Raw genomic sequence first — 12,551 nt, forward strand, 5'->3', positions numbered from 1 at the left:
TATCCACAGCCATACCCACCCTCATGCTCTGTGTTGCTCAGAAATTCCAAGAAGTTTCCTCGTGCTGCACTGACAGGAACAGGCTGGAATGTACTGCAGGTGATAACTGCCAAGAGGTGCATAGGCCACCAAGGCAGGCAGGCCCGGGAACAAGTCCTAGCTCCCTTCCTTTCTGCTCAAAGACTTTGTACAAGTTATTTAGCCTTGGTCATAGGTCAGGTTTCCTAGAGAAGAGAGTCCAAGACTCTGAAGTTTATGTGGAGGACGCTTCTTGGGGAGTAGACTCAGGAACAACAGTGGAGGGAGGGAAGCAGGTATTAGGCAGAAGGAGAAGTGGGACCATAATGCAATTCAGTGGAGGCCTCCAGAAATCCCCACAGGGAATCCTGCCACTGGGTTGGCCCTTCAGAATTGTCCCAGTTGAAGGCTGGGTGTAGTGGCTCACACCTGTAATCCAAGCACTTTGGGAGGCTGAGACGGGAGGATCACTTGAGGTCAGGAGTTCAAGACCAGCCTGGCCAAAATGGTGAAACCCCATCTCCGCTAAAAATACAAAACTTAGCTGGGTGTTGTGGCGGGCACCTGTAATCCCAGCTACTGGGGAGGCTGAGGTAGGAGAATCACCTGAATCCAGGAGGAGGACGTTGCAGTGAGCCTAGATCACACCACTGCACTCCATCCTGGGTGACAGAGTGAGACTTTGTCTCAAAAAAAAAAAAAGCAAAAAAAGAATTTGTCCCAGTTGAGAAGTGGCAGGGCTCTTGTGTATCCATTTTGACCAGTCATGATTGAAGGCTGCCTTCTGAGGGGGAGTAAACATTGGAGTGAAGAAGTTCTATTTGCCTGAGTCTACAGGCAGCAGCCAGAGATTTGGGTAGCAGGTGAAATGAGTGCCTCCATCCTGGGGGCCCCCTGGGGTAGCCTACCACATCTTCCCCTAAATGAAGAGTGAGTCACAGCCTCAGGGAGCTTTCCTGGGTTATTCTATCTAAAATTTCAGTCCCTTAATCTCATACCCCTTATACCCTGCCTTATTTTTATCCATGGCATTTTCAGTAGTAATTTATTATCGTAATATGAACTCACCTACTTTATAGTAATTTGTTTGTTATGTTTCTGGAACTGCTCTAGAACCCTGTCCAAACTACAGGGATTTGCTTTGTTCATAACATTGCCTAGTTTCTAGAACAGGGCTTGGCATGGACTAAACTCTTTATAAATACATTTTTAGTTCAGTGTAATCATTAAATTAATAAATATAATACAGATTGAGGGCTTACTGTATGGGAAGCACTCAAGTTCCAAACACTTACAGTAACTAATAAAATCTTCACAACTATCAGGAGACCCTAGTATTAATTATCTCCATTTTACAGATGAAGAAACTGAGGCACAGAAAGTTAATTATCTGACCAAGACCTTGCAGCTAAGAAGCACTGTATTAAGGATCAGAGCCAGGCAATTGAATCCCTACTCCAAACTGCTAAGTCCTACTCCCTTTCTTAGCAGGTCCTCCCTAAAAGCCAGTCATCCCTTCCTACCTACATTCCTTTCTTCCTTGTCACCTAGAATCTGTGCATAGTCATCACATAGTTGGATGCTCCAGATATCTTGGTTGAATCTTTGCTGTTTTACAGATTCAGTCCAAAGGTGAGAGCTTGGCTCAAACTCCCACCTCCTCTTGCCTTTTTCTCAATACTAGCACCTCAGAACTTGATCGATTCATATAACTTTTTTTGTTCATTTTTACAAAGTCATTGACAAGTTCTGATGCTGTTAGGTTTATGGTGCTATTTTTCAGGCATCATCTTATTTAATCAGCTCATCTTCCCAGGCATATGTGCAGTGCAAGAATGGCTACCTGCATTTCATAGACGAGGAAACAGAGGTTCTAAGAAGCTATTTGGAAGCAAAGTTACTAATTCTAAGTCCCTTATTTGCTCTATTTTTCTCTTTACTTTTCTTTGTTGGGTGCTAGATAGTAAGAATTAAGCCTGGAACTTTTCTGCTTTCCAGATTTAGTGAAAGTCACATGGAACATCGGTGAGCATTTCACATTTGCTTTTCCCTATTTGACAAATGAGGAATCTGAGGCACAATGAGGTTACATGATTTCCCCAGATCATAGGGTGCTGTCACTGCAGCTGGGATATTAGTTTCAAAGCTCATGTGCTTTTCAGCAACTCCCCTGCTTCTTCTAAGTTAGCAGTTCTGAGGTCTGCTTGGAAGCCCCATCCATCTTTCCTTGAGCAATGTAATAGGGTTCCTGTTTAACATTTTAGAAATAATGCTAATTGAAAGTTTAAAATCTCATTTACTTTAAATGAACTCAGGATGTTATCACTCTGCTGGCCCCAGAAGATATTCAAGGAGATAATATTGGCAGAATTTACTTATTATAAAGATTTCCTTTTCTTGAGTGTCATCAGCAAAATTTTATGGTATTTCCAGAAACCTAAGGGATTGAAGGAATATTTCTTCTCCTCTTTGAATTTAATTTAATCTCAAAGCAGCCCAGGCAATCTTCCTGAGACTGAGCTCCAGAACACAGCTTCCAACGTGGAGAAAAGTAACTTCAAGGAGCCTGTCTTACACAGGTCTGTGGAAAACTTGATGTCCTTGCTATGGGTCTACAGGAGTAACGCTTCTCAGCTCAAGGGCAGGTGTGAGAGGACAGTGAAGGTGGCTGTCACCAGGACAAAATCATATTTACTTTTGCGAGAAATGACGAAGGGAATGCATGTTAAAGTTCTGTCCTTATGGTACAAAAACTCAATTCAGTCCCTGGACTATCAGAGCTCTTTATGACCACTGTTTGAGAACCATCACTCCAATAAAAGCAATGGTAGCTGTGGAGATGTTAGAGTCATCAAGAGGTGGAGAGATGGGTTCCCTCAGCCCTTGAAAAAGGGGAGGAATTTGAGACTTCTTCAACAAATAAAATGTGACAAATAAAAAGTGACCTGAAGTAATTTCTGAGGTTAGGTTAGAAGTGCTTCTGTAGCTCCTTTCTGGCTCTCTCTCTCTCGGAAAATGCATTTTTGGATGGCTACCCTGAAGCTGCCATGTTGGAGTGACCATATGAGGAGACCACATAGAAAGAGTATGGGGCCTGAGGAGGCCAGTTGATGCCTTGTAGAGCAAAGATGAGTCTTTCCTGCTGAGTTTGGCCCAAATGGCATCATCATTAACTAAGTAGATGATCAGTACTTACTTATGCATCATGTTGGGGGTGATTTGTCACACAGCAACAGATAATCTTAGTAATAGCCAATATCGTACATGGCAGATTGGAATGTCTTAGTCTCCAATAATTAACAGAGACAAATTCTGCATCTGGAATTTACATTCAAATAACCATGTATACAATGCATCAAATACAAGAGTCACTTCATAAAATGTTATTAAATGAACTGATGAATGAAAGAGTAAATAATCTTAGGGAGAGCTCTTTCGGAAGAAAAACACTTGAGGTCTATAGGTGACCACATTCCTAATTGAAACCAACCATGGGATGAGGTTGTTAAAAAGCCATAGAGCCCAAGTTAAAGGAGTAAATAGTTTTCTCATTACCTATAATGACTTGATCACAAGGAAGTCTTACGATAGTTTTGGCCATGGCAATTTAAGAGGATCTAACAAACTGAAGGGTGGCCAGGATGGTGTGCAACCTTAAAAACCTGTTCCACGACAAGTTGAGAGGTTAATTAGCCTGGAGAACAGAAAGGAAGACAAAGAAGTTGTTTCAGATCCTTGGAGGAGATGACAGGCTTCTTTTCTGTTACCCACAAGTTGGAGTAGAACAAACAGTGCAATGCTATAAAGTAGCAGTTGGTGAAGTTCTCTATAAACGGGCAGATAGTAAATATTTGAGGCTTCAGAAGCCACATGGCCTCTGTTACAACTACTCACTCAACTCTGCCCTTGCAGCAGAAAAGAAACCATGGTCAGTAAGTAGACAAATGAGATGGTCATGTCCAATAAAACTTTATTTATAAAAACAGGCAATGGGCAACATTTGGCCCCCGATATAAAAAGATTGATTTTTTTCGCTATAAGCCTGAGTTTCCTAATAAATAAAGCTACTAAACTTCAGAATTGCTTTAGAGAAGACTGATATTTTCTTAGTGTGTTTAAAACACACTAACTGTACTAGACTGGGACAAAATAGTCTCAACACATATATCTGGCAAAGCACTTCTAAAGAGAGTATGTAAAAAACTCGTACAACTCAATAATAATAGATATTGTCTCTATCCAAATTGGTAAAAGTTTTGGACACTTCATAAAAGAAGATACAGAGATGGCAAATAAACATCTGAAAATAAACATAATCTGTCATTTGAGAAATGCAAGTTTAAATCACAGTAAGTTATCAATATACTCATTAAAATGACCGAAATGAGAAAGACTGGCAATATCAAGTGTCAGTGAGAGTGCAGGCAACTGAAACTCTCAACATTGCCAGTCAAAGTATGTATTAGTCCATTTTCACACTGCTATAAAGAAATACCTGAGACTGGGTAATTTATAAAGGAAAGAGGTTTAATTGACTCACGGTTATGCATTACTGAGGAAGCCTCAGGAAATGTACAATCATGGTGGAAGAGGAAGTAGGCACGTCTTACATGGCAGCAGGTGAGAGAGAGCATGTGTGAGCCCAAGAAAAATTACCATTTATAAAATCATCAGATCTTGTGAGAATTTACTCGCTATCACGAGAAAAGCATGGGGAAACCACCCCAATAATCCAATCCCTTCCCAATAGTTTCCTCAATCAACACATGGGGATTATGGAGATTACAATTTGAGATGAGATTTGGGTGGGGACACAGAGACAAACCATATCAGAATATAAAGTTCCATAACAATTTGAAAGATATATTTGGCAGTTTCTTGTGAAGTTAAGCACAAGTTAAGATAAGATTGCTTATCATCAATCAGCCATTCCATCAGCTATTCTCTTTATTTACCCAAGAGAAATAAAAATATATGGCCACACAAAGACTTGTACACAAATGTTCATAGCAGCTTTATTTGTAATAGTTTCAAACTGGAACAGTCCAAGTGTCTGTTAACAGACAAATGGATACACAAATTGTGGTACATATGTACAATTGAATATTTTTCAGCAATGAAAAGAATAAGCTATTGAAACTACAACATGAAAGAATTTCAAAATGTGTTGGGAAAAAGTAGCCAGACACAAAATACATATTTTAGTATGCTGTACACATGAAATTCTAGAACAGGAAAAATTAATCTATAATGACATTTAAGATTTGCGCAAAGCAGATTAGAGGTTGTCTGGGGCTGAGGCTGGAACAGATTGGCTTTAAAAGTTCAGAAAGAAACTTTCTGGTGTCAAAGAAATGTTTTATATTGTGACTTTGATGACGGTTATATGGTACAGTCAAACATCAGTTGTCTGATGTTAGACCAGCAGATAAATTTGCCAAAACTCATCAACTGTGTATATGTGTATTTTATTGTATGCAGATTTTGTCATAATAAAATTGATTTTAAAAAGGGAAAATAGCCAGCCTTTGGGGATACAGTAATAATAATAAGAATATTAATGGTTAATATTTATTGCATGCTTACACTGTACCAGATGTTGGGCCAGGTGCTTTGAGAGCTGATGCTCATTTAATTCTACAGCTATCTTTAAAGTAATAGTGGTATTATCTCCATGTTAGAGATGGAAAACCCAAGCCTCAGAGAGATTTAATAATTTTCACAAGGCCATGCACTAGTTATTTTGTGCAGGTGGGGTTATAATCAGATCTATCAGAGTCTCAGACTTTAGGCTCATTAGTTAGAAGGCTGAACCATGTAACTCCAAAAGTTCTTCCTAATTTAAGATTCTAGGAATATTTGCAAACATCAGTTGTCTGATGTTAGACCAGCAGATAAGAATCATGTGGTCTGTTGCCTAATTTAAACATATTTTTTAGTTACTGGGGAGAAGCACCACTGCTGGCCAGTCAAAACGACCATTTGATTTATTGGATAGATCATCAGAAACATCATTTGGAGCATGTGATTGCCAACTCTCAGGCTGAAAAATAAAATGTGGTTGTTTTTACCATTAGGACTCATCTTGCTGTGACCTCACAGAGCATTTATGAGTAGACCTGGTGTGATGTTGATATAATGGTGTCTGCGTTATCCAAAAATAAATCAGACAGCTCCATGTGTGTCCTATTCCTGGATCCAGGCTAAAGAAGCAGCATTTACTTGCACAGCTGGGTCTAGGAGTAAGAGAGTCTCCTTTGTCCTTTCCTCAGAAGATGACCTACCAGTCTCATCTTCTTACCTTCTTGGTTCTTCTCTGGATTTGCTGGTTCTTAAGGAAACACCCCATGCCTCAAATAGACCTGGAGGTTCCACTGTAGGTCCTCAGGGGGATTAAGATATTGGACTTCAGCATTTCTGATCTTTGGGGCATTTAAGGATCTAAATATTAGTTTGAATAACATTGACCTATAGTATTAGTAATCTTTTGTGATCTTGATGGGGTTAGGAAATTATTTTCAAATGGGAATTTATTCTCTGATGAAGGGTGTATGTTCTGTGACAAATCTCACTCTCATATCAGCTGCAACATTCTCTATGATCACATCACTTTGTGAACATAAAGCAGGAAAAATGAAGAGGCCTGGCACTGAATGAAATACCCATTCTTATAGAATGTTCAGCTTTCTTATATGTAGGAAGAGTCCATAGGCTAAAGATTATTAAACTCTGCCTTGAGAAAACCAGTTACATTGTCTGTTAGATTGGTTGAGTAAGCTTCTGTAGAATTGATTTTGCCAGTGATTGCATAATGTATCTTAAAGATAGTGAATAATCTCAGGTTCATAGGAGTAGATAATCTAAAACTTGAATAACTAAAGAGGTAATTGGACAGATATATAGCAAATAATGTTGTGCTATTGAGTATACTTTTGAACAAAAAGAAAAAAATCACGTTTTCTACTGGACCCAATGGACCAGTCCTATGTATTATCTATCTATCTATCTATCTATCTATCTATCTATCTATCTATCTATCTATCTATCTATCTATCTATCTTCATAAGAGTGGAAAAAATGGCAAGTTGAGTTTAATTTCATTTGTAAAACTTCAAATTTGCTTTTCTACTATCTTCTCTCCTTCACTCCAAACCCTGTCTGAGAGATGTATTATCAAGGCTCTGGAACTCTTAAGGTCCTGACTGAGCAGGTTCAAGTGTGATAGAATCCTGGAAAGAATCTCTTAAGGGTCTCAGAAAACTTTTAGACTGTAGCCCAAAAAACATGGCCTGCCTCAATCACAGCAGAGGACATGGCTCTGCATGACCCCAAGAAAAGCCACAGAACCAGACACTTAGAAGGAGCCTTAGCAATCAGGGGACTCTAAGACCAAATTCTGTAGATGGGAGACTTGTGGCAGAGAGAGGTCATATAACTTGCTCTAGGTCACACAGCAATGTAGGAGAAAAGCTAGGATAGGAATAAAAATCTCCATACTTTGGAAGGCAACTTTTTTTTTTCTATAAAAAGGTTCTTACTCTTCTTTTGTGTGATCTGTTCACTGTTAAAGCTATTTTACATTTGCTTAATCTGTTCAGTTTTGCAATTCTCATTGGTTCCTTGAGTCAAACACAGAGTTGTGGTGTTACATCTCATATTCTCACCATTGACATCTAATAATATGTACTAATGTTTGCTTTTACTAAAAGTCAACTTGGTGCTTAGAAATTGTAAATCTTGGGCAAATCCCTCAATTTTTTTCAAGCATTGTAATCTAAGAAATAAATTGAGGAATTTGCCCAAGACTTAGTTTATGAAATAAGGCTGGATAATCCTAAACACTCAGTAGGTCATTTTAAAGATTAGAGAAATACATGCTACATTCCAAGCAGCACATCTAGCATGCAGTGCAGGCTCTGTAACAGGTTGGCAAACTTCTTCCATAAAGGGTCAAAGTAAACATTTTGCATTTTGCTAGCCATTTTGTCTCTGCCACCACTGCTTAATTCTGCTATGATAGCATAAAAATATTCATAGAGAATGTGGAACTGAACAAGTATGACTGTGTTCCCATAAAACTTTATTTACAAAAACAAGTGGTGGGCCAGACTTTGTTTATAGACTCCTACTTTAAACAGCAGCTACTTAATAGTTATTGATGTGATTATGCTAGAAATTGATGTGTATAGCAGATGATGACGAGTTTCCTTCAAATTCCTTCTGAAAAATTGATGATGTGTTTTTCCTGGAGAAGCAAGCTGTTCAATTGAGTCATTAAACCCCTTATTGTTGAACAGAGCATTGTGTTGCAGCCATACAGATTTGTAATGCAGTGATATTTCCAGACATGCTGAGGAATGTTCTAATTCTGGCACTGCCACTAATGCACTTTGTAATCTTGGGTGTATCTACTTTCATCTCAGAGCCTCAGTTTCCCTCTCTGTAAAATAAGAGATAAGAACGATTGTCTTACAGTCTCATTCAACTCTAAAATATCATGAGTCTGTGATGCAAATTTTCCATGATGAGCCTATTTAATGTGAATGTCTCATGGACTCTGGGGAGAAAAGACACACATCCTTAAGTCTTTGGGATTGAATTCTCCTATCTACTTGTGAATGTGGAAGGGGCAGGAAGGGAGAGGGTGGTCAGAGTACCAATACTGCTTGTTTTTGTATCACTTTATTTTGGATACAATCCAAATCCACTGGCTTGAAAAAAAATCAACGCTCAACTAAATACTTCTTAAATTGTCAAATAATATTTTCTTTAATTCAATAGCACATGCCAATCAGCTACAAAGAATAGTGTTGGGTGTCAACAGAAAATCAAGACTGAAGAGTCCGCACCTTTGCTCTCAAGAAGCTTTCCTTCTCATGAGAGAAGTAGACAACTGACTATAAAATAAAACCACATGGGACATATTCAAGAGGACAATAACAATAACTTCTAATAGAACAATTATAATAACCAGCATGTCTTGAGTGCCTATTATTAGCAAGATACTTCTCTAAGCACTTCATCTAATCTCCTTTGATTCTGATAATGACTCTATGAGCTAGATGCTTCATTTGTCAGATGAGAAAACTGAGGCACAGCCAGTGAGTGGCAGAAGTGGGATATGAACCCAACAGCCTGGCTCTAGAGCTCATGCTTTCAATCACTCTGCTATATTGTTCCAAAAGGAGTCCATGCTTCATAACATGGGAGTGAGGTAGAAGGAGAGACGTGTTCCACCAGAGAGGGAAGATGGGGTAGAGTAAACTTTAAAGGATGAAAATGAGAGAGAGAACATTTTTCCCACCATGTAGCAACATTCTCCTTGTCATTATTCGGAAAACTGTGAGCAGAGATGTCATACATTGTGTCTACATTTTTGTAGAAAAATAACTGGAGGTAGAACTGGAGCCCAGCTATCTTGCCTCTTCTTCAAAGCTTTCCTTATTTGTTTAAGATATCTGATTTGAGTAACAAGTCAAGGTTTTTGACCCACTTGGAATCTATTTGTACTATTGATTCTTTTATATTTTCTAGATAGTGACTCTTTTTTTAACCTAAGTAGAAATATTACAGAAGAAAAATTAATCATGATGACTTTCAATGAAAAACAGGTATCGATTGTTATAATTATTTAAAAAGTACTTCTAAACTTTACAACAAAAATTCAATATTTATCCATGCACCACTCAGAAGCAAATCCCCATTTGTGGTGGCACTTGAGGAGCTGCCCAGGGCTTCCTCCAGACCTGACTTGTCAGGGTGGGCTTTGAAGAATTGCTGCAAGTTTTCTAGACCATGCTCCATCCTCCTTCATCAAGCAAATGCAAATGAGTCACGCCCTGACCTTTATGAAAAAACAACATGAAACTTCTGTCCTTATTTTCTCCTCTTGATACACAAAAACTGTATCAGAAGCAGCCTTGGGGAAAGGAGATAATCAACTCATTTTTTATTCACATCCCAGTGTCTGCAGCATTTTTTGACCACCCTCAATGGTGCAGACTATTATAGTGAGAGCTAAATGCAAACATTATCCTCAGGGATCATATCTGAAGCTGAATGTGGGGTTACAGCCCTGAGGAACTGGGCTCATGGTGATGTTACCAACAACAATCTCAGCTGAGTAGTGTGAGTGTTCAGCTTGCTGTCAAACACCACTCATATTGCTGCATTTTTTTCCTCATGGGCACTCTGTGTGGGTGGATAGGCTTTTAAAATCCCCATTTTACAGATGAAATTCAGTGAAGTTAAACCATTTTCTCAGGGTCACTATTTTGAAAGAAGAGAGAAGGCCGGGCACCGTGGCTTACGCCTGTAATTACAGCACTTTGGGAGGCCAAGGCAGGCGGATCACAAGGTCAGGAGTTTGAGACCAGCCTGGCCAATGTGGTGAAACTGTGTCTCCACTAAAAATACAAAAATTAGCTGAGCGTGGTGGTGGGTACCTCTAGTCCCAGTTACTTGGGAGGCTGAGGCAGGAGAATCGCTTGAACCCAGGAGGCAGAGGTTGCAGTGAGCCTAGATTGCACCATTGCACTCTAGCCTGGGTGACGGAGCGAGACTCTATTCTGTCTCAAAAAAAAAAAAAAAAAAAAAAAAAGAAAATAAAAGAAGAAGAAGAAGAGAGAATACGTAAAATAAAGAGAATGTGGGGGCCAGGGGCATGTTTTTCTTTGGTTTTGCAGTGGCAGGTGAGCAAGGGGAAGGGCCTGAGAGTCAGATGGGAGGTAGCCTGAAACTCAGCCTACTCTTGTGTCTGCCAGTAGAAGGTGGGGAGTGTCTCTCAGTGAATGCTGATTTATGTATGAGCAACAGAGTGAAGGAGGAAAAAAAAGGAAGCCTGGTTTCTAATTTTATCTTCTGTGGCACTTTACCAAAAAGTCCCTCAAGGTGGCCGGAAGTTGGAAGCCCTCAAGGGGAGAAGCTCTAGAGTGGCATGCAAAGGCTCGGGCAGATGAGAGGACACTGGGAGGTGACCCACCACGAGGTCATCCACCTGGGCCTCTTCCTCTCAGACCTCTCCCCTGCTGCTCATTTGCATAATGGATACCCAGATGATATGGGGTTGTTTTATTTACCTTCGCAAGGAGGATGACTACTTTAGAAAATGGTGAGATGAGAAGCTTTGATTTTCCAAAGCCCTCTTTCTACCTCTCCTGCCCTCCCACTGCCACCCTCTCTCTTTTACTCTCTCTTGTCTTTGCTTTCTTGTTGTCCTTATAAATGAGCACCCTGCTTAAGTGACAAATCTACTTCTTCTAGTGAATGGTTGCCAGTGGGTGTTTGTCTTTGAGAGGTTTATTCCAGGGGGACTTACGGCTATAGTGCATTTAAGCATCCCCAGCTTCTATTTCTTTCATGAAAGAGGGACATTTGGAAGTTTAGGAAGTATACTTAGGTTAGCTCTGCTTTGTTAGTTATCTAGGATTTCCTAAAATAGGCTTCCTCAATTTTGTGTAACGTTCTTGGTGGACCCTGGGCTACATACCCAGAATCCAGAGTTGGAGAAGATCTGGTCTCTGCTTTGAATCCATTCAGCCTTTGCTAATGTACATCTTAGAAGTCACAGTTACACAAGAGGTACAAAAAAGAGCCCATGGAGGACAGAGCTTTAGGAAATTTGTGAACTCCAGGTGATTTATTGTAAAATTTTATTTGCAAGTGGATATCTCTGGGTAGACAGTTCATAAATTTCACTGGGTTCTTAAAGCATGTACAAATTAAAAAAACTAAACTATGGCCTTTGCAATCACAGCAAAAATTTTAGATAACTTATCCCTGGTTATTTACAAGTAGGATCTTCTCTTTCTTGTCACCTGCTCAGACCTACTGGGTTTCCTGCATTTGGGCCTAGTCAACTCACCTTAAAGTTTATCTTTTGATAACTTTTGGCTGATAGTTATGAAATGACCAGTGCTTCCAAACTGAGCTATCTTTTGATAAACTTTAAGTTTATGTAAACCTCTTACATACCAGATCAATGTTTTCTCATATCCTTATTCCCAGGACAGGGCCTTGTACTGTTAAGTTTTTACATTTTTTATTGCACTTAGCTCTGTATCTTTCCAGAGATAGGAGCTCCATAAAAAGTGGTTTGCTGGCCGGGCGCGGTGGCTCAAGCCTGTAATCCCAGCACTTTGGGAGGCCGAGATGGGTGGATCACGAGGTCAGGAGATCGAGACCATCCTGGCTAACACAGTGAAACCCCCTCTCTACCAAAAAATACAAAAAACTAGCTGGGCGAGGTGGTGGGTGCCTATAGTCCCAGCTAATTGGGAGGCTGAGGCAGGAGAATGGCATAAACCTGGGAGGCGGAGCTTGCAGTGAGCTGAGATCCGGCCACTGCACTCCAGCCTGGGTGACAGAACAAGACTCCGTCTCAAAAAAAAAAAAAAAAAAAGGGGGGGTTTGCTCAATTATGCTCTTGTCACCCAATTATCTATATAGGCCCTTGCGTGTCCCCAGTTCTGCCTCATCTCTGGTCACTGTGAGATATTCTGATCTCTCCCAAGACAGAGAATAAAGAACATTCC

Source organism: Theropithecus gelada, chromosome 8 (assembly GCF_003255815.1).
Source record: "Theropithecus gelada isolate Dixy chromosome 8, Tgel_1.0, whole genome shotgun sequence".
NCBI lineage: Eukaryota > Metazoa > Chordata > Mammalia > Primates > Cercopithecidae > Theropithecus > Theropithecus gelada.